A 20397-nucleotide genomic window follows, 5' to 3' on the forward strand; every position below is an offset into this window, starting at 1 on the left:
GACCATGGAGGCAATAACCCAACTGCAATACTTTGTATGACCTAGTCTCGGAAGTGCTGCCTTGTCAGTTCCAATCATGCCATATTTTATTCATTAGGCACAGGAGTCTAAGTCCAGCTCTTGCTCAGGAAAAAAGGAATCAAGCTATATTTCTTCTTTTTTAATGGTAAACTATAGCATATATGTATTTTTAAATATTTATTTTTATTTGGAATGGCAGATTTACAAAGAGAAGGAGAGACAGAGAAAGAACTTTCAGTTGCTGGTTCACTCCCCAAATAGCCACAATGGCCAGAGCTGAGTCAGTTTGAAGTCAGGAGTCTTCTGTGGGTTTCCCACATAGGTGTAGGATCCCAGGGCTTTCCCAGGCCATAATCAGGGAGCTGAATGGAAAGTGGAGCAGGCAGGACATGAAGTGATGCCCATTCAGAATGCCAGCACTGCAAGGTGGAAGGCTAACCAATTGAGCCATTCAGCCGGCACCCCCAGCTGTATTTGTTTTTCAAACTTTGCTTCTTTCTATTATTACTATTGTTGTTATTATCATTTTATGATATAGTTCCATAGGCCATGGGATTTCCCTTACCCCTCACCAATCCCTTCCCACTGAGTTCTCCTACATTATTACTATAGTATAGTTCTTCATACACAATCATATGCCCATCATTGTGGGCATGGACAATGGCAGAGTGCAGCATCCTGTTGTCAAGATGTAGTTCACAGGGCCCAGTGAGATGGCGCAGTGGTTAAGGTCCTCACCTTGCACGCCCAGCATCCCATATGGGCACCGGTTCTAATCCTGGCGGCCCCGCTTCCCATCCAACTCCCTGCCTGTGGCCCAGGAAAGCAGTCGAGGAGGGCCCAAAGCTTTGGGACCCTGCACCAGTGTGGGAGACCAGGAAGAGGCTCCTGGCTTTGGATCGGCATAGCATCGGCCATTGCGCTCACTTGGGGAGTGAATCATCGGACAGAAGATCTTCCTCTCTGTCTCTCGTCTCTCCTCTCTGTATATCCACCTTTCCAATAAAAATTAAATAAATCTTAAAAAAAAAAGATGTAGTTCACAGTTTCATTGGGAGTCCATCTTTGGTCTGGAAGTAAAGATGCATACTACCTTGTATCCTCACATCTGGATATAAAAGTCTCCATTACACAGTTACTATACATTCCCTTAAATGAAATGCCACAAAAGAAAATCAACAAGAAGAAAAAAGAAATTGACAACATCATGAAATTAATTAGCATGCTACTGAATGACTAATGCGTTGCTGAAGAAATGAAAAAGAAAATCAAAACCTTCTTGAAGAAAATGATGCTACTGTATGATCTGTGAGTCATTGAAGAATTTAATAAGAAAGTGTTTTTGAAGAGAAGAAACCCCCACCCCCAAAAAACAAAATCTGCGAGATATAGTTTCCATTGATCTTTGTTGTGAAATGTGTCTCCTGTAGACAACAAATAGATGGGTTTTATTATTTTAATACAGTCTCCTAATCTATGTTTGATTGATGAGTTTAAGCCATTCACATTCAGAGTTAATACGAATGGGTGGTAATTTGATGCTGTCATTTTAGCAATGGGTTGTTCCTTGATTTAGTCTTCTGTTATTTTACTGGGATGTTCTTCACCTTTGCCTTTGGTTTTGGTGAGTGCTATTCCTCTTCTCTGTCAAGAGAACATCTTGAAGTATCATTTATAGGGCAGTTTTGAAAGAGGTAAATTCTTTTAACTTTTCTTGACTGTGGAAGAATTGTATTTCATTTTCAAAGACAAAAGAAAGTTTGCTGGATACATTATCCTGGGCCGACAATTTTTTTTTTTTTTTTGCTTTTAGAATCTGGAATATGTTGCTCCATTTTCTTCTGGCCTGTAGAGTTTCCTGTAAGAGGTTTTCCTGTGAGTTTAATTGGCATTCCTTTATATGTCAGTTAATTTTGTTTCACATGCACATTTAAGGATCTTATGTTCAATTGAAGAGAGTTTGATTATCGTATGTTGTGGTGAAGGTTGCTTTTGGTCAAGCCTGTTGGGAGCTCTGTGCCCGACCTGGATGTTGTTTCCCAATTCCTTCTCTAAATTAGGGAAATTTTTCCTTAATATTTCATTAAAAAACCTTTAAACCCAGCTTCTCTTTCTACACCTTTTGGGACTCCCATAACTCTTATATTTGGCCTTTAATAGTTAGTGTCTTTCAGTTCTTGAATACTTTTTTTTAGCTTGACCCAACTCTGCTTCTAGCTTTTTGTTTGTTTCCCCCTGATGACAAGAAATATCTTCTAATTTTGAGATTTTTTCTCCTGCCTCCTTTATTCTGTTTTGCAGACTCTCCACTGTACTTTTAACTTGCTCCACTGTATTCTTCATTTCTGATATATCAGATTTCATTTGATTCATTTCCAGTGTGACATAGTCCTTGAATTCCTGCTTTAAATTCTTCTCATTTTGATCAGAAGCTTTATAACAAGTGTTTTAAATTCTGTATCCCCCATTTTCTCGATGTCTTCTTCAGTTAACTCTGAGGTTGGCAAAGACTTTTCTCCTTTGCAGAGGAGTCTTCAGTAATATTCATTGTGCCTTTGTCTCTTCTTTGCTGTTGGTCATTTCACTTCTGGTTATCAGATTCTTCTCCTTGGAACAGGTTTCTAAGCTGTATCACCAAGAAGTCTACAGTTCTATTTTACTTATTGCAGTTGGTACATGGCTCTTTATTTGCAGTCAGTTGTGCCACTCCCTCCAGTGAGTTCCAGGTCTGGGTTCTTATGTCAGATTTCCACCATGGTCTCTGTAGCCCCAGCTCCCGGCTCACCTTTGCACCTCCTGTGATCCTGTACTATGGCTGCACTGTTTGTACAACCTTTTCCCACTTCCGGTTAGAGCAGGTCCCAGGATTAGGGAAGATATCAGGTGTCCTATATAGCTAGGCTGTTGTTGGTACTGATCTTTCTGGAACCTGTTGATCGTTAGGTCTGGGAGCCACACAGACTTATTTTGACCTGTACGATGGCATAGTTGATATTATTTTCTGTGTCAGGCTAGTTCGCTCCCAGCTCAGTGCATGAACAGCTCACTGTTGTCACTGCAGTCTTAAAGCCTTTGCCACGCTGTACGAAATGGCACCTGATGTGCCACTACTAGAGTTCTTGATCTGCTGGCCATCAGGTCTGAGGGCTTCTTGGACCTATCTTGGGTGGAACCTGTAGGATATCACATTGTTGCAGTTCACTGATCCAGAAATGAGTTCATTCCCAGCTCAGTGCACGTGCAGTCCTGCCCCATAGCCTTTGCCTCCTTAGACAAAATGGCACCCGATTCAGCTCTACAGGGTGGACTGGGCTGTGAAACCTATCCTGTTCCCGCACTACCAGTCTGGGACCTGCTCTTCTGTCTCTGCTCCTGATCAACTCAAACAGACCAGCAGGACGGGCAGTTCTTTGTCTGGGTTCACCTCCTGAGCTCCCAGTGAACATCTCTTACCACCTTGTTGCTGGTGGAGTTCCAGCTGAGTGCTGCAATTCAGATCACCACTTGCTGAATGCTGCTGGGGTATTGTTCACTGCAAACCCACACCATTGTGTCTGCTGCTTTCCTGTATCTATCAGTCATAAGTGCCCCTCTGTTGTGGTTCTGTCCTCTCCTATTTCCTGAAATGTGCCTTCTCTGCTTCACACTGGCTAATCCAAGCTGTGTCTTAATGAGAGGAATATCAAAGACCTGGGGACATGTGTTAAGGCCACCACAGTCATGAAATGGAATCATGTGTGCATAAATCTTAGTACTATATATTTAGCATATAGTATAGTAGAAGCTCAATAAATGTACTTTAGAATAATAGTAGCTAACAGTTACTGACATTTATCAGGGATTTATTGCTTGCCAGACATGCTTCTAAAAACTTTACTTGCATTAGCTTTTTAACATAACAACTTCATGGGGTAGTTTATGTTATTATTCCCATTTTCCAATTGTAGTACCTGCCTAGTGGGGTTGCATAGACTTCCCAAGTCTACATACCAATAAGTAGTGGGTAAAATTTAATCCCTGAGAATATAGCTCCTCAAACAAGTCCTTGTAACCATTATACTTTGTTATTGCTCTTGATCATTTTGTTGATGTTATTAGCATTAAAACAATTGTACTCTCACAGTTTTGTACTTTTACTGCTTGGAATCATCATTGTTGTTAATGACAGTATTATTACTTATACCAGTTATGTAGCACCAGTGTCTGTTCAGGACATGTTTGTTATGTGTTTATGGACTTGTGCTCAGTCCTAACTATCTCCACTTAGTGCTAAGGGTTCTCAACATCCTTGTTAAATCTTGTTTCTTACTACTCTTGGGGTTAATATCAATCTCTTAGGGATGATCTTCAAGGCCTAGTCTGGGAGACTTGTGGCAAAGCCCTGAAGATGAGGTGGCTGAAAACATAGGCATTTGTTCTCCATGGTCCTGGAGGCTGGACATCAGAACTCTGGGTAGCTGTATGGTTCGGTTCTGGTGAGGGCCCTTTTCCTCATTGCAAACTTCTTACTGTATCCTCACATAGTAAAGAAAGAGAGAAGCAAGCTCTTTGATTCTTAGAAGGGCACACATGAGGGCCTCACCCTCCTTCCAATATTTTTGCCTAACTAGCCCTAAGCCCTCACCTCTGTTATCACACTGAGAAGTAAGTTTCCGACATACCTGTTTTGGAGGCACACAAGCATTCTGTGCATAGAGGAATCTTCTCTTAAGCCTTGCAACTCTCCTTTCTCCCTAAATCTAGCTCTGCCTCACTCCTCTCCACCTGCTGCCCTCTTCACTGGCTGCAGGGACCTCCTTCTCATTCTTCGAAGACCATAGGACATGCCACTTTCAGGTGCCCAGAATGCCCACCTTCTCCTTTTAAAAGAATTGCCTAGAGGCTGGCATGTTGGCTCAATGGCTTAATTCTCTACTTTCACATGTCAGTATCTCATATGGGAGCTGGTTCATGTCCCAGCTGCTCTACTTCCCATCCAGCTCCCTGCTTTCCACATGAGAAAGGAACAGAGGATGTCCCAGATCCTTAAAACCCTGAACCCAGCTGGGAGACTCAAAAGAAGCTCCTGGCTCCTCACTTCAGATTGGCTCAGCTCTGACTGTTGCAGCCATCTGAGGAGTGAACCAGCAGATGGAAATTTTTTTTACTCTTTGACTTTTGTTCTTTCTGTAAATCTGCCTTGCAAATGAAAATTGTATTTAAAAGGATCTGTCTGTGCTCATGTCAGTCTCATGGTTTGCGGTGTGAATAATCCATGACCTTTTGTTGAGTGGGCCCTCCCTGTGTCCACCTGGCTTTCCAGTGCTTTCTTCTCCATATCAGTTCCATGATAGTCTCTAGGGGGCATCACTTACGACCCCTCTGGGCCAGGAGATGAGAGTTCCCTAGGATCATCAGACACTCTTCACATCCACTTCTGGAAAAGCGTTCTCTACCAAGGCCAGAAGCTCCACTGCCAGAATTCACTCCCCTCTCTGCAATCTGTAAGCTAGTGACTTTCCCCAGTGTCTACACTTTAATTTTCCAGGCTTTGGAAGAGGAAACAAAAGCTTCTTACATGTCAGCTTGTTATGAGCAAATCCATTTGTGAAGAATGCTTAGCCGGTGCATGCTGGCTGCTATCTGTGATTGTTGGAGTGGTTATGCCCTGGCTTCCCTGCAGCCAGTTGCCTGGGGACTCATGCACAGTTAGAACAAGGCCGTGATGCCCAGTTCAGGGGTCCATCCTGTGACATCCGAGATTGAGAGAAGTGGGGCAGGGGGCACAGAAGGAGCACCCTCTGGAGAATGACATGCAGATTTGCATCCACGCTCTGCCACTTATGAAGTATACAATCTTGGCCACATGGCTTAACACCTCAGCTTTCTCATCTCGGAAATGCAAATACCAATAGCTCCTCTCAGGGTTGTTTTGGAGATTAAATAATGCCTATAATGTGTGGAGCACTTTAGTGCAGGAACATAGCAGTTATTTAATAAATGTTAATTTCCCTCCTCTTTCCTCCAAATCAAGCCTTATTCTCGCTGGCACGGAGTGAGCGACAGAAGTGGGGGGCTGAGGAAATGCACTTTATCTCTGATGTCTCATACAGGGTGCCTTCGACTCCAATCACGGGCCCCTTCTTCCTCATCTTCTTAACTCTGTGCTCACAAGGTCCAATCAGCTGCAATTCTGAATCTTCTTTCTATTTTCTCTATATGACCTTTTAAGAACACAAGCCCTCAGGAGTTCTCTGAGCTCTCATTTTCTGAGCTTCCTCCCCCTTTCTGCCTGTTTTGGATCCTCATTAGTTATACAAGCAGAATAGAGGAAACCGGGGTTCCATCCAAAGCCTGCAACCCAGGCAGCAACAGCTTTGCTCCACATCCAGGGAAGCCCAGGCTCTGCACTTCACTGGATACACCCTCTTCTCCAACAAGCCCTATGAAAAGATGGGCACATTCCTCCAACAATTCCCGCTGGTCCATTCTCTGTAGTTCATGGGAGTTCATTAGCCCAACTGATTAAGAACCATGAATGATAGTCTCTGGGGACTTTGTAAAATTCCACAAGGGCAACAGGCTGTCTGTGTGCACACATGTGTGTGTGCAGGCCTGTGTGTGCAAAGTACATTCATGAGTGTTATGTAGGGTGTGGTTTTGTGTGGGAAGATTTGTAGGATTCTTCAGACACCTAGAAAGTTCTGAGAGGCACAACAGGTGGATCCATGGCCACTGCTTCCTGCCTTTAGAAGAGGACGATTTTAACTCCACAAGCCACCCAGCCCTCTGTCCAGAATAGGATGGAATCCCTCCCTGGGAGCTCTAGGCAGCCAAGACCTGCCCTAGCTAGCCCCTAACAGTGCTGCCATCTGGGCCAGGAACACAGCAACTGTATTGCTCCCTGAGATGGGAGCCCCCGCACTCTCATTCCTGTTGTTCTTCCCTTTGGGCCTCTAAGCTCCTGCCCTTTCAATGCAGTGGCGCCAGGTGGGTGTTAACCTCATGTGACCCTAGCAGCACTGTTGCCCCAGAAAGCAGACACACAAGTCCCTGCAATCCCCATGCCTGACTTCCTGCCTCAACTGCTCTACTTCTTACACTCTGGCTGGTTTGTGGCCCCCATCTTGAGGGTTGACTCCTCGGACTCAGTGACCCTGCCTACACATGAGTTCTGTCTCTTGCACATGTGCTCTGACCCATGTGGATGGTGTCACTTTCCCTCCCAGCCAACTCTCTCTCTCCCTCCTTGCCTGAAATATTGCTCTGCTTGATGCAGCTTGTGTGGCTCCCAGGCCAGAATCAAGATAGCCAAACACTATTCACAGACACCATGGACAGACCCAGCTGATGTCCTGCCAGCTCTTTATTCTTGCAAAGGTACTGGGTATAAGGTAAAGTCAAGCTATAACTTGGGCTATAGCTGTTCCTAAGTTTCCTGCCCAGGCTTTAAAGACTCACCTGTTGGGCCAGGCATGATCCTCATTGCCTGGTCCTCCACTTGTAGGTGTTGGGATTCCATATGAAGGCACTGGTTTGTGTCCCAGTTGCTCTACTTCCCATCCAGCTCCCAGCTTGTGGTCTGGGAAGGTACTGGAGGATGGCCCGAAGTCTTGGAACCCTGTGCCCACATGGGAGACCTGGAAGAGACCTGGCTTCTGGCTTTGGATCAGCTCAGCTCCAGCCATTGTGGTCATTTGGGGAGTGAACCAGCAGATGGAAGATTTTCACTCTCCATTTCTCCTTCTGTCTGTAAGTCTGCCTTTCCAATAAAAATAAACAAATATTTTTTTTAAAAAAATACCCACTTGGGCCCGGAGCGGTGGCACAAGTGGTTAAAGGTCCTCACCTTGCACGCCCGGGATCCCATATGGGCGCCGGTTCTAATCCCGGCAGCCCCGCTTCCCTTCCAGCTCCCTGCCTGTGGCCTGGGAAAGCAGTCGAGGACGGCCCAAAGCTTTGGGACCCTGCACCCGCGTGGGAGCCCCGGAAGAGGCTCCTGGCTTTGGATCGGCATAGTATCGGCCCGTTGCGCTCACTTGGGGAGTGAATCATCGGACGGAAGATCTTCCTCTCTGTCTCTTCTCTCTGTATATCCGCCTTTCCAATGAAAAAATAATAAAAATAAATCTTTAAAAAAAAAATACCCACTTGTCTTGTAGCATGGGGTTGCTCGGCCCCATCAACAACAGTGGGGAGTGGCCCTGGCAGGCTAGGGCCAGACATGGCCCCAACAAGTGGTACTGCTACTACCTAAACTGTGTGTTCCCTAGGCAGGAACCAGTGGCTGCTGCCCTTGTACCTGCTGGGGCCCACATCCTCTTGAATTGGTCAACATCTGCATATTATTACGGTTGACAAAATGTTTGACTCACAAGAAGCCTATTCTCCCCCTCATATTTCCAGAGGGTTCCAGAACCTTCTTCCCTTTCCTCCCCAAGAAGTTGGCTCCCTTGGTTGCCATCAGCCCTGCTACCTGCTTTCTTTCCTTTTCCTCACTGTCCCCTTCCTTTTCCCTCTTTTTTGTGATGTTCCTTCAACTTTTTCAGGGAGATATTGATCTCGTGGGACCCCAGTGAAGATGAAAATGTGCTGTGCAGACCCCTAGCACAGGCTGATGCTCACACAAGGTCAAGTTCCCCCTACTCCTTCAGCTCTCATTGTTTCCCCTTGGGTCCTCTCCTTCACTTCAGGTTAGATGCAATCACTTTGCTATTAATTGCCAGGCTTTTATCTATAGCTCCCTAGGGCTGGCAGTGCTGTCAACCTGTCCTAGAGACATGGGGACCCTGCTGCACCCACGTGCTGACTTGGACTTTACAAGGCCCAGACTGAGAGGCACTGACTTTCATCTCTACATCCCCACTAAATGAGTGGATGAGTACTCTGAGAACAACAGTAATCTGGCTTCTGAAGCCAGAGACCAGCTCGAGCTAATGCTGGACAGGGTATGGGGGTGGGGGTGATGGCGAAATTTATGTGCCCAGTTCTCAGACTGGGTCTCTGGATATCACGTCACACCCTGCTCTGGAGTCGGGCCAGCCTCATTCCTGGGTGACCCATGACCTCATGGCCATGATACCTTAAAAATCAGCACCAGGCCTAGCTGCTGGGGGAGATGAGGACCCCGTCTTGGCACCAGGCATGTGGTGAGGAAGAGCTTCAGTCATCTATCAGAGTGCCAGCCCCAGCCCACTATGTCTCTTAGATACTGCTCCCAAGCAGCCTAGGACCCCAAGGACCCAAATGTCTCATAGTCCCATCACAACTCAAATGTGCAGGGAAGAGTTTTTGCCCTGCGGTCAGCATTGGTCCCATGTGTGCCCAAGTTTTTGTGACTAGGTTGGGAAATCCACAGACCGGGAGGAAGAATGTGGAAGGGCAAGCTGGAGACGGGACTTGCCTTCCAGCCAGGTTGCCTGCTCTGTTTGCATGTGCTTTGCAGGTCTTGCAGGATATTGCCACTGCTTTCTCTGCCTGGGGCCTTCCCTGGAAGCCCAGGGACAAGCCAAAGCCAAGTGTAACACAGTTTCTCCTGAGCTCCAGAACTGTGCTGTGGCTCCTGAATCTTCCCTCCACATGGGACAACTAGGAGAGTGCTGCCCCTGGAGACCACAGTCTCCAGATCCACTCTCTTCCATCCTACCCCACTGTCTGTTTGTCTTTCTGTCTGTCTGTCTCTCTTTCTCTCTCTCCTTGAGTTTCCAGGAAGCACAGGCAGGTTGTTACCATCTCTGGTCATCTGACTTGTCTCTGAACAACCAAGGAAAGGGAACTCAGCTTATCCTGAGCTGACCCTTCTACTGAAGGCAGTGGCTGGTCCAGAGACACAGAGGATGAGTGAACAGACAGCCAGTGTGTAGGGAGCTAGAGTTTACCACCTCCACTCTGCCCTGTGGAGGGTCACAGTCTGGAAGCCTAGCTCATGGCACTGGCCCTGGAGTCCAATGGGTGTGATTTACATTAGAGCTTCAGCTCTGGCAATGACACTGGCAAGAGTCTGCTTCTTGATTACAAAGTGAGGGATCCTAGCACGTTGTTCTGTGGAGGTCAAGGTAGAGCTCATGGCAGTGAGGTGAGTGCATTGTGTGGGTACATACCCCAGAAGTGTGTAGACAGCATGCTCATCCTGGCTTGCCTAGCTTCAGCTGACCCTTGTGAAGCAGTGAAAGTCTGGAGGAGGCCCTAGGTGGTACAGCAGGAGGACTTCATTGGGATGAGGCAACACAATGCCTGTTGATTTTCCAGTTGCCTTCCAGGGATTCAGTATGCAAGTGTTCTAGGAAAGATCAGTGGTGACCTCAGGAGGGACTGTGGCAAAGACTGCCTTCTGGCCCACAGCACCAGGAGGGAGTCTGGGTTTAGGAGAGAATCTTAGTGTTGCTGAACTCCAGCTTCCCTCTACTAAAAATGGCCCACAGTAGTTTTTTATATGCCTGGGATGCCCACATTCCAGATTGGAAAACCTGGAAAGCCTAACTCCATGTCCAATTCATGTTCTTAATAATGTGCCAGGAGGTAGCAGGTGATGACTCAAATATTTGACTTCCTGCTCTCCCATGTAGGAGATCCAAGTTGAATTCTAGACTCCTGACTTTGGGCTGGCCAAACTCCAGTTACTGTAGGCAGCTGGGGAGTGAACCAGTGAATGGGAGTTCCCTGTCTCTGTGCCTTCCAAGTTAAACAATCAAACAAACAGTTTTATCTGGTTTGAACACTTTGTACTTTTCAGGGCCCCATAAGGATCAAATGAGACAGTGTGTGAAACAGATCTGGTAAGACCACATGCCCACGTACCAAGTGCTAAAAACCTCAGACAGCAGGTGTAAGATACAGAGTGACTTTTTTACACGTGCTCTGCTCCCCACCCCTACCCCAGGCCTTGATAGGTATAATGCTTAGCAACAGGGTCACTGGCTGTTTCTGGGTCTTTCCCAGAGAGTTCCAGTGTTCTATGTACCATCAGCCCATCTGCTGATAAGGCTCAGTTAAAAGACAGGCTCCAACAGAGCTCTCTGGATACAGGGAAGTAGCATCAGGACATGATGTCTGTCGGAGGAGCTCAAAGCCCAGGAACATCAGCACAGGGAGGGAGATGGGGCTGCATGAGGGCAGAAGGAGCTAACAGAGTCTCCTTGGAGCATCCTCAGTGTTGACCATCAGTAAGCACTGGGCTGAGACTTGACTCATTTGCTCACCCATTGTTGCCATATACATACAAAAATGCATGGATGAAAATACATTGCATGGGCTTTGAAATAATGTTTGCACCAAAATTATTTTTCAATTCCCTATTTCCATTCATTTTTAAGGTGCCCTCCTGTTTATGGGAGCAAAACACACCCATGCTGTTTCTGTGTCCCATGCCAGGCTATAGTAGAGCTAGGGGTGCTGTGCAGTGACTGGTCTTGGACTTAGCTGTGCATTACCCAAACCTGCCCATATTTACCTGGGCACATTCTGCAAAGTCCTAGGAGGTTGCACTGCTGGGGGGGGGGGGGGAGGCGGGGCAGGCTAGATATGCTGGGAACTAACCTGCTGCTGGAGCAACCCCTGACAGTGGCTGCTGGGAGTCAGGCCCCTCTTCTGGCCTCAGTTTGCTCATTTGTGATATGGGCCCCAAGAACACAAAAATCCTGCCTCATGGGAATGAAAAAGAGGTACCAAGGGTTCTTTTGCTTTGTCATCTGCTTTGAGTCACAAGGTAGTACTGGGGAGACATGCATGAGTCCCTCACACGGAGCTTGGCTAAATGTTTAGTCCATGGTGGGTAAATGCACCCTTTACCCTCCCTCTCCAAGGTCAGAATGTGTGAAGGATGGAAAGAACAGAGACACCCTGGGACTAAAAGTGTCCAACATGGATAATTTACTTAACTTCTCTGTACTTGAATTTTCCCATCTACAAAATGGGACACCAACAGAATGTACCTAATGGAGCTATCTTAAAAGTTAAATGGCAATAGAATAAGGCTCAAAGAAATACATGTACACAGAAATCACCTTAGGAGGGATTGCTAAAAACAGTTTTAGTTTGGCTGGGAAGGATGTTTGGGGTTGAATGCTGAAGTGGCCAGATGGTGAGTGATCTTTGAGGAGTAGCAATGGGGCCATGTGCCTAGAAACTGCAGAGTTGTTTGCTGTAGGCCTGGATTTTTCAGGTCATTCTGAGAGGTGGGGAGGTGGGGGGAGGTGTCATGTTCCTGGGCTAGGCATCTTCCTTTGACAAGAAGGAAACCAACAAAGGAGCTAAAACTAATGACCTGGTCTTGGCAACACTGCCCCTGCACTCATATACACCCTGGCATGGGCTCACAGACTCTCATAGCAACCCACAAGACAGATGGCAATATTCACATTTCAGAGAATCACATTCTGTGCCCAGAGTCACACAGCTGACAAATGGCAAAGCTGGGATCCAAGCTGAGGTCCACCTCTCCCTGAGGCCCTGCCCCTACTGCCCAACTTGACATCAACAAGAACAGAAGGCCAGAGAGCAGAACAGTCATCATCGTGCACTTCCCAGGATTTTCCTAAGAAGAGGTTTCTTCAAGGTGCTCTGTGAGCTGGGGAGAAGGCCTCCCATTGGGCAGGCAGGAGTTGGGTCTGGGGAGGGAATATATGTGGAAAGCCAGCAGCTCCCCAGCCATGTGTCAGCCAGGCCAAGGCAGCCCTAATCAATTTACAAAGGAGCCTACCACTGACTTAGAGTCTGTAGGAGCACCCAGAGAGCGCTGGGACCAGGAGCTCAGGGCCTGAGGTTCTTGGAGGTTGCCTAGATCATGTTTCCAGCCCTCTGCAACTGTGTCTCAAGGAATAGTCTCTTCTGTCCTCCAAGCTGGTGAAGCTACAGAAGAGAAAACCTGAGCTGGGTTAGGGGAGGCCAGAATGTTCTCAACAAAGGAAGCCATTAGCACGAAGGCTCTGTGCTGCAGGTGAGCTTGGTGTGCCACGGAATGTGACCTGAGCACAGAGGAGGCCAAGAGCAAGCAGGGACCAGGGCGTCTACCTCTGGGCCAGCAGCAATAGCAGGAGCAGGGGATGAGAAGTGCAGTCAGGAGTGGTGTGCCACGGAATGTGACCTGAGCACAGAGGAGGCCAAGAGCAAGCAGGGACCAGGGCGTCTACCTCTGGGCCAGCAGCAATAGCAGGAGCAGGGGATGAGAAGTGCAGTCAGGAGCTGCTGTTTCAACATTTACAAAAGCTCAAATTAGCAGGATCTCAGAACCATGCCAGTGGACACCCTAGAATGTGAGACTCAGGAAATCTCAGAACCTTCAAATTGCAGACTTAGAAATGAAATCTTGGGTTCTTAGTCATGAGGTTGTAGGACCTTGAGTTTCTGAGCTGGGCAGCACTGTCACTCTCCCCAAGAGAAAAACCACCAGCAGCATTCCAGGTGACTCCTGGCTTGAGAGCCCAGGGTAACGGAGCCCTCCTCTGTGCCTGCACATAGGGGCAAGAAAGCCTGGGCCAGGCACTCCTGAAACCCTTTGTATGGTAGGACACCCCCGTGCTTTGTCTCAGCATGGATGTCACTTGTCCCTAGTCCCGTATGCCAGCACTCTCTGAGACCTTGAGTCCTCCTCAGGAAAAGCTTGCTTAATGGCTGGTGGACACAGCTCAATGTGTCTGGACACAACTCACATGTACCATCTCTATGGTACTCCTCATAAGATCTGTGATTCCTGCAAAACCCATCAGAGCAGCAGGATCAGTCCATGCCCCGTCAGTAATTTCATAGCCATCACACCAGCTTGACAGGAGTTACCTTCTTACACAGTCCCAGGTAGTATGAGATCTGACCAGGCTCTAGAGACCATTGAGTCCTAGGACATGGCTGATTTGTACCAGTCCATTATTCTCACTTTCACTTACTGAGTTCCTCAAGGCAGGTGAAAGCCATAGAGCTCTGGACAAGGGCTCCTGTCGAGGCTGAAGCCGCCTGGGGAGCACTGTGGGGCAGAGGGAGAGCACGGTGTTTGGAGTCAGGCAGCTCTGAGCATGAATCCTCCCCCTCCTTTGCCTACTGTGTCATTTGGGTGTGTTACTGAAAATCATTGATTCTTGATTTTTTGTCTCTGCATTGGAACATAATGGTTGCTGGAAGCCAGTTCCTGGGTTATTGAGCCCACCCCTGTATGTTCCAGTTAAGCAAATCCTTTATCCTCTTTGGACTGCTGTTTCCTCTTCCATGGACTGGGGGCAATGATACCCCTCAAAGCCTGAGAATTATTATGGCTGTAAAGAGTACTGGATGCAGTGAATTTATGACATTCTGTCAATAAGCAAAAGCTATAAATCTCATTGATCAGAGTAGCAGTGTGGTGGAAATCTTAAAGCGTGTTGACAAAGCATTTGTGTTTCAGTGTCCTAAATGATTTTAGAGGAAAGCCAGTTAATCTTCTGATCTGAGGAAGACCAGCTACTTTCCACTGTTAAAGGTATAAATATGCAATGCTTCTAATCTGAAAATGTGCACCATGGGAACCAGCAGTTTGTAGCACTTCTCAGTGTGGATGGAGTTGGACTTGGCCAGGACAGCGGGAAGGAAGAGTGGTAACACCATCTTCCTGGCTGGTCTTCAGGAGATAGCCTTCAGGTAGGAAGTATGGGTGTGGCCCCAGAGGGACTCAGTGTCCCCTGGGGGAACTATGGGGGCAGTTGAAAGCATCAGAATGAAGATGACAATGCAGAGAAGTGAGAACCAGTTTTGGGGGAAGTGAAGGATCTGCAGTGGAGAGGTACAGGATGGAGCCCACAGATCTGGGCAAGTGGTGAGAAAAAATAACCATGCAAGTCACTTTTGCGGACTCAGTCTGAATCCTGGTAAGGACTGAAACCATGCCCGTTCCCGTGGGAGTTTCTGTTCACACCCTGATATGCAGCTGATCTTTTCATCCATTTTGGTTGTGTCTTAATCTGCTTTATGTTGCTATAACAACATATTTGCTCTCCAGTGATTTATAAACAAGGCATGCGTGTTTGGTTCATGGGTCTGGAGGCTGGGGTAGGCATCTGTTTGGCATCCGCTGAGAGTCTCCCACCGCATCATCTCATGGCAGATCATCACCACAGTGATACAGGGCAAGCACATTAGCCCAGGTCTCTATTCCTCCTTATAAAGCCACTGGTGCCAGCCTGGGGGCTTGTTCATGAGTTGTCTAATCCCTAATGGCCTCCAAAGACCAGCCACACAGGAATTTGAGGTTAAGTTTGCAAAATATGAGCTTTTGAGGAAAGGGACACAAACCATAGCAAGTTTCAGCAAAGCTTTGTCATCTTCTAGAATCCTGTAAGGCGCTTATTTCAAATCAAATTCTGAATCAGACTTCTCATGGGCATGGTGTCCTGGGACCAGACTAACTATGATGCAGGCCAGCTTTCTCTTCTAGAGAAACAACTGGTGAAGAGCAAGGACTCTGGGGACGGGCTGCCTGATTTAAACCCTATCTCTACCACTTCCCACTTGGGTTACCTTGTGCTTTGATTTCCTTGTCTTTACAACAGAATAGTGTTCATCCTAGCTGTGCCATTATCATTGTAATAATAACAACTGGGTATTGAAAGAAGAAAATACAGTCATGTGCCACATAAGGACGTTTAAGCCAATATTGGACCATAGATGCAGTACTGGAGCAGTGCCACATGGCCTCGGTATATAATAGGTTGCACCATCTGGGTTTGTGTAAATCTCCCTATGATTTTATGCAGTGATGGAATTACCTAATGATGCATTTCTCAGAACAGTGTTGAGATAATGCTGTGCACATCATTTTTGTTGTTTACTTTGTTGAATATCAGCCAGTTAATGCAGAAGTGTAGGAGTAGAGAAAAGAAGGCTTAATATCTTCAGTGTAAGTCATTATACATATAGATGTACACACACACACACAAAACACATAGATCAAGGTTTGAAAATTCAGATGCCTTCAACAACTGCATCAGGTATCAGAGTGTGGCATGTAAGGTGTGCATCTGTTGTCACCAGACCCTCCCTCTCAACCTGCATTCTTCAGTCTGCTTTCTGGCCCTGCTACTACCTTCATGGGAACAGAGCAAGGGGCGCTGTGGATTGGAGAAAGGCTGGGTCTGACACAGCCAGTGAATGTACAACTTTTCCTGGACCTTTAAGCCTGAAGCTGTGGGGGCATACAAATACCTACCCTGAGCAGAGATTCCACATGGGGCTGTGGCATGCCCTGTGGCCCCCTAAAAAGCTGTGGTGTGTCAGGAACATGGCTGTTAGGACGACTGGTTGACCGAGGTCTGCCAGGGGCCAGGAGAGCAGGAATTTGTGAGCAGCAGGAGGGACTAGAAGATGTTTGGGCTCATGCAGGATGCAAATTGTGTTTTTCTGTCAACACTGTCCTGATAGCTGGCATTGGCTCTCCATGGAGCAAAGTCACAAAGGGCAGATATCCCATCCCCTCTTTCCCTAGTACAGTAGAATAAGCACAAAATACAACTTCCCTCTTCTTTCCACAATCGAATTCCTGCCTGTCCAAGCAAGACACTTTATTAGACATTGATTATAGATTTTTTTGGTAAAATTCACTGCAGGTTAAAACTGGAACTTGGAGAAAGATCAAATCTTCAGCAAAGGTGGAAAGCAAAAATGCTGGTAGGACACTGTGATTCATTGTTAGGTTAGTCTCCAAGTTTCCAGCAGCCTTAGCCAGAAATCCAATGTGATGGATCATGTGCTTGTCTCAAAGAATAAGGAAAAAACTCATGCTTGTCATATGTATTTGGAGCTAAGCTGTGAGAGGTAGTTTAAATAGGTGAAACAGTTAACAGCTAATATGAATGGTATATAACAGCTGCTGCCTTAGAGAACAATTATCCTACAAACACAGAAGTCCTTTTAATATAGTTGTTTGTTGCTTTGGTGTTGAACAAAGATTAAAGGAAAACATGCAAACCTAATTAGGTAAAAGTTCTTTGCAGAGATTCAGCTGTATCACCCAGGGTGTTTCAAGAACTTCTTTCTTGCTTTCTTTATCTTTTCTTTGGCTGGGGTTAAGGAAGCCCTTTCTTCTAATCAGGAGCGTATGCTTTGGATAGAAGTTTGCAGGAGAGAGTCCCTCAGAAACCTGTATGTAGCCCACTGCTAACAGAGGTCACAGGTACAAAGGAGCAAACAGTTCTACCAGAAACAAAATTTTGTTGCAAGCTAGCTCTTCTGGCTTTGCTTCCTATGCATTAAGAGTTCACTGTCTTTGTGGGGGAATCCCCAGTGCCTATAAAACTGTATCACATAATACAATGTTAATAACAATTAAAAAAAAGGAGGAAAAGAAGAATTCACTGTCTTCCTTTAACTGCCACAGCTCACCAGCAATCCAGACACTGGTGAGCCTCTGCGTAATAGTATCAAAAACAACCAGCTGTTGACCATGAGTCCTGTGACATGGGCTGGGGTCACTGGGCAGCTTGTCCTAGCTATCTGTGGTGTCATAGTGCCAATTTCCTACTCATCGAGCTCCACTGGAGCTGGGTGATCCAAGATGTCCTCACTAACAGGTACAGCAACTCAGTGGAGTGAGCACAAACAGGAACACATGGCCACACATCTCCAAGGACCAAGTGTCCCATGCCTGGGACTTCTGCATCTCTCATCTGCTCATAGAGGCTGACCCAGGCTTCCTGACTCTTGGGTTAGCCAGGCAGCAGTAACAAAACCTGCTGGGCATCCTGGAACTTGTGCAGAGTCCCTCCTGCTATAGCTGTCATGCCATTGGAATAGCCCGGATTGCTGTGCAAGGCTATATGACACAAGGTCAAGAATTCAGGGAGGTGGGGTCCCAAGGGGACCATTTGGGAGCCATCCTCCATAGCAGGCTGCTACCAGTATCTTGGTCACAGTGACCCCTGTTGGCAGGGGTCTTGTCTGAGGGTCTGCACCTCTGAGAGAGGGAGACAGCTCCGTGTCAGGTCATTGGATAGCAGCACCAATCTCACTGCAAGTTCTGTGTACTTAACCACCTCTGCCCCAAGCCTGGATGTCTGGCTTCATGAACTCTATCTGGATTTTTTACAAAGGGTCTGTGAAGGGTGGACCTCTGCAGTGATGAGAGCGTAAATGTTTGAAGATGCTTCCTAGCAATCATGCCTTGTAGCTTGGGAGATAGTGAGTGGCTGACGCTCTGACAATAGAAACAACAGCCTCCCCAGGTGGCTCCAATATTCAAGTTGTTTTCCTGAGACAATCCAGCAGGCTAGTACATCCCAGAAGACAGCTGAATTTTCTTCTAGCTGAAGAGTGGACACCTGATAGCCCCCACTGGGCCCTGCTTATGACAGGGGTCATTCTATTTAGAAAGACCACTGCAGTACCAGTAAAGCCTCATGCTCATCATTTTTTGTAGAAGTTGGGAGGACTAGATAGCAATGGTACTTGAAAGCAGAATCAAGGCTCAACAGCATCATGGCATCTGGAGAAGTTGGGTAAACCCTTGAGAAGAGGAAGTTCAGTGAAAGTAAATGAAAGATCCCATGGTTTGGCTACAAGTACACTGCATTGCAAATACTCCTGCACATATACACACACATCCATGAAGGAAATCTGATTTAGTAGTTACATGTTAAAAAAAAAAACTGATGGGGGCTGGGAGGAACCAGCATTGTAGTGCAGCAGGTTAAGCCATTGTTCCTGATCCCATTTGGGAACAGTGGTTCCAAGTCTCAAATGCTCCGCTTCCAATTAAGTTTCCTGCTAATCAAATTTGGAAGATAGCAAGAAATGGCCCAAAATGCATGGGTCACTATCATCAAAATGGGAAACCAGAATGGAGTTCCTGAATTTGGCTTGGCCTGGACCTGGCTGTGGTGGGCATTTGTGGAGCAAAATAGTGGATAGAAGATCGCTCTCTGCATCTGTATCTTTGTATCCCTCTCTCTCTCTTTGTCACTCTTCCTTTAACGTAAGAAAAAAAAATTTAAGATTGATTTATTTATTTTTATTGGAAAGGCAGATATACAGAGAGGAGGAGAGACAGAGGGGAAGATCTTCTGTCCAATGATTCACTCCCCAAGTGACTGCAATGGCCAGTGCTGCGCCAGTCCGAAGCCAAGAGCCTGGAACTTCCTTCCAGGTCTCCCACACACAGGTGTAGTGTCCCAAGGCTTTGGCCGTCCTTGAACTGCTTTCCCAGGCCACAAGCAGGGAGCTGGGTGGGAAGTAGAGCTGCCGAGATTAGAACCAGTGCCCATATGGGATATTGGCGTGTTCAAGGCGAGGACTTTAGCCGCTAGGCCACCATGCCGGGCCTACTAAAAATGTTTTAAATAAGTTGGTGGTGACTTGAGTTAAAAGTAGACAACATTTAACTTTAGAATATCTTAATAAAAGCATCAATTCTAGATAAATGGATTGATTCATTCCTTTTGTTCTACATAGCTCAATTTATCTATTAGGTCAACTTCTGCATGCATCATTTGAAATGTTAAGAGAAAAAGTTACATAAAGGGGAGTTCAACATAACTAAAGAATTTGAAAGTGAAAGATGTGAGAAAATATCAGGAGGGGAACTAAAGATTTTTTACTTGAAGGAGTTCTCAGCAAGGACTAAAGGCTTGTCTTCTCCTCACAAGGGTTATTACATGGAAGAGGAACTTGTTCTATCTCCCATGATCTCCACATAGATCCCAATAAACTGCTAAGTGGGAGCTTAAGGGAGTCTGGCATTTAGAGGTTAAAAGAATGAACACCTTGTGGGTGAAGTGGCCAGGGAACCAGTGGACTGCACAAAAATTCCCTATTACTGCAGGACTGAGTGGCCTCTCATTAGAACAGATAGAATTTCACTCCTTGAAATGGGTGATTTGCTCAAGATGAATTTGGTAGTCCTGTGCAGCTAGCCTCCAGGGCTACCGTAGGCTCTTGTCTCCAAGACCATGAAGAACAGAATGAATATGGCTGCCATGCCCCAACATCCTGAGGGGTTAGCAGCCAATGTGGAAATCTGTTTCTGTCCCTGCAAGGCCCATGGACACAGTTAAGCAGAAGCAGGTGCTTGACTGGGCTCAGTAATTACAGGCCACAATCCAATGCCACGTGATTGAAGCTCCTGGTGGCCCACTTTCTGCAAAGATAGAGGTAGTGGGCTGTGGTCTCTGCAGATGGAACCTTCTCTGTCCTTATGGGAAGTTGAAGAAGAAGAGCCCTGAAAAGGAAGAGGCAGCTAAGCTAGAAAGGGAAAGCTGTGCTTTTCAAGTCATTAGATCCAGGACGGCACTGGACTCTATCACTCATGACTGCGTGAAGCTGGAGAAAATATTCTTCTGACCCCCAGGACTCCCTTGGCTTGTTGTGAAGACCCAGTAGACAGTGTGGGTGGGGTCACATCAGTGCCGGGCCCGGCGCGACGGCACAAGTGGTTAAGGTCCTTGCCTT

General features: G+C 46.6%; 1 protein-coding gene across 2 annotated transcripts in view; it reads left to right on the plus strand.

Annotated features, from left to right (window-relative positions):
* GALNT18 (polypeptide N-acetylgalactosaminyltransferase 18) overlaps positions 1-20397 on the plus strand; it is a 328177-nt gene that overhangs the window by 220276 nt on the left and 87504 nt on the right. The window lies entirely within an intron of this gene.

The sequence above is a fragment of the Ochotona curzoniae genome, unplaced genomic scaffold (assembly GCF_017591425.1).
Source record: "Ochotona curzoniae isolate NIBS_2020 unplaced genomic scaffold, NIBS_Ocur_1.0 contig_517, whole genome shotgun sequence".
Classification (NCBI taxonomy): domain Eukaryota; kingdom Metazoa; phylum Chordata; class Mammalia; order Lagomorpha; family Ochotonidae; genus Ochotona; species Ochotona curzoniae.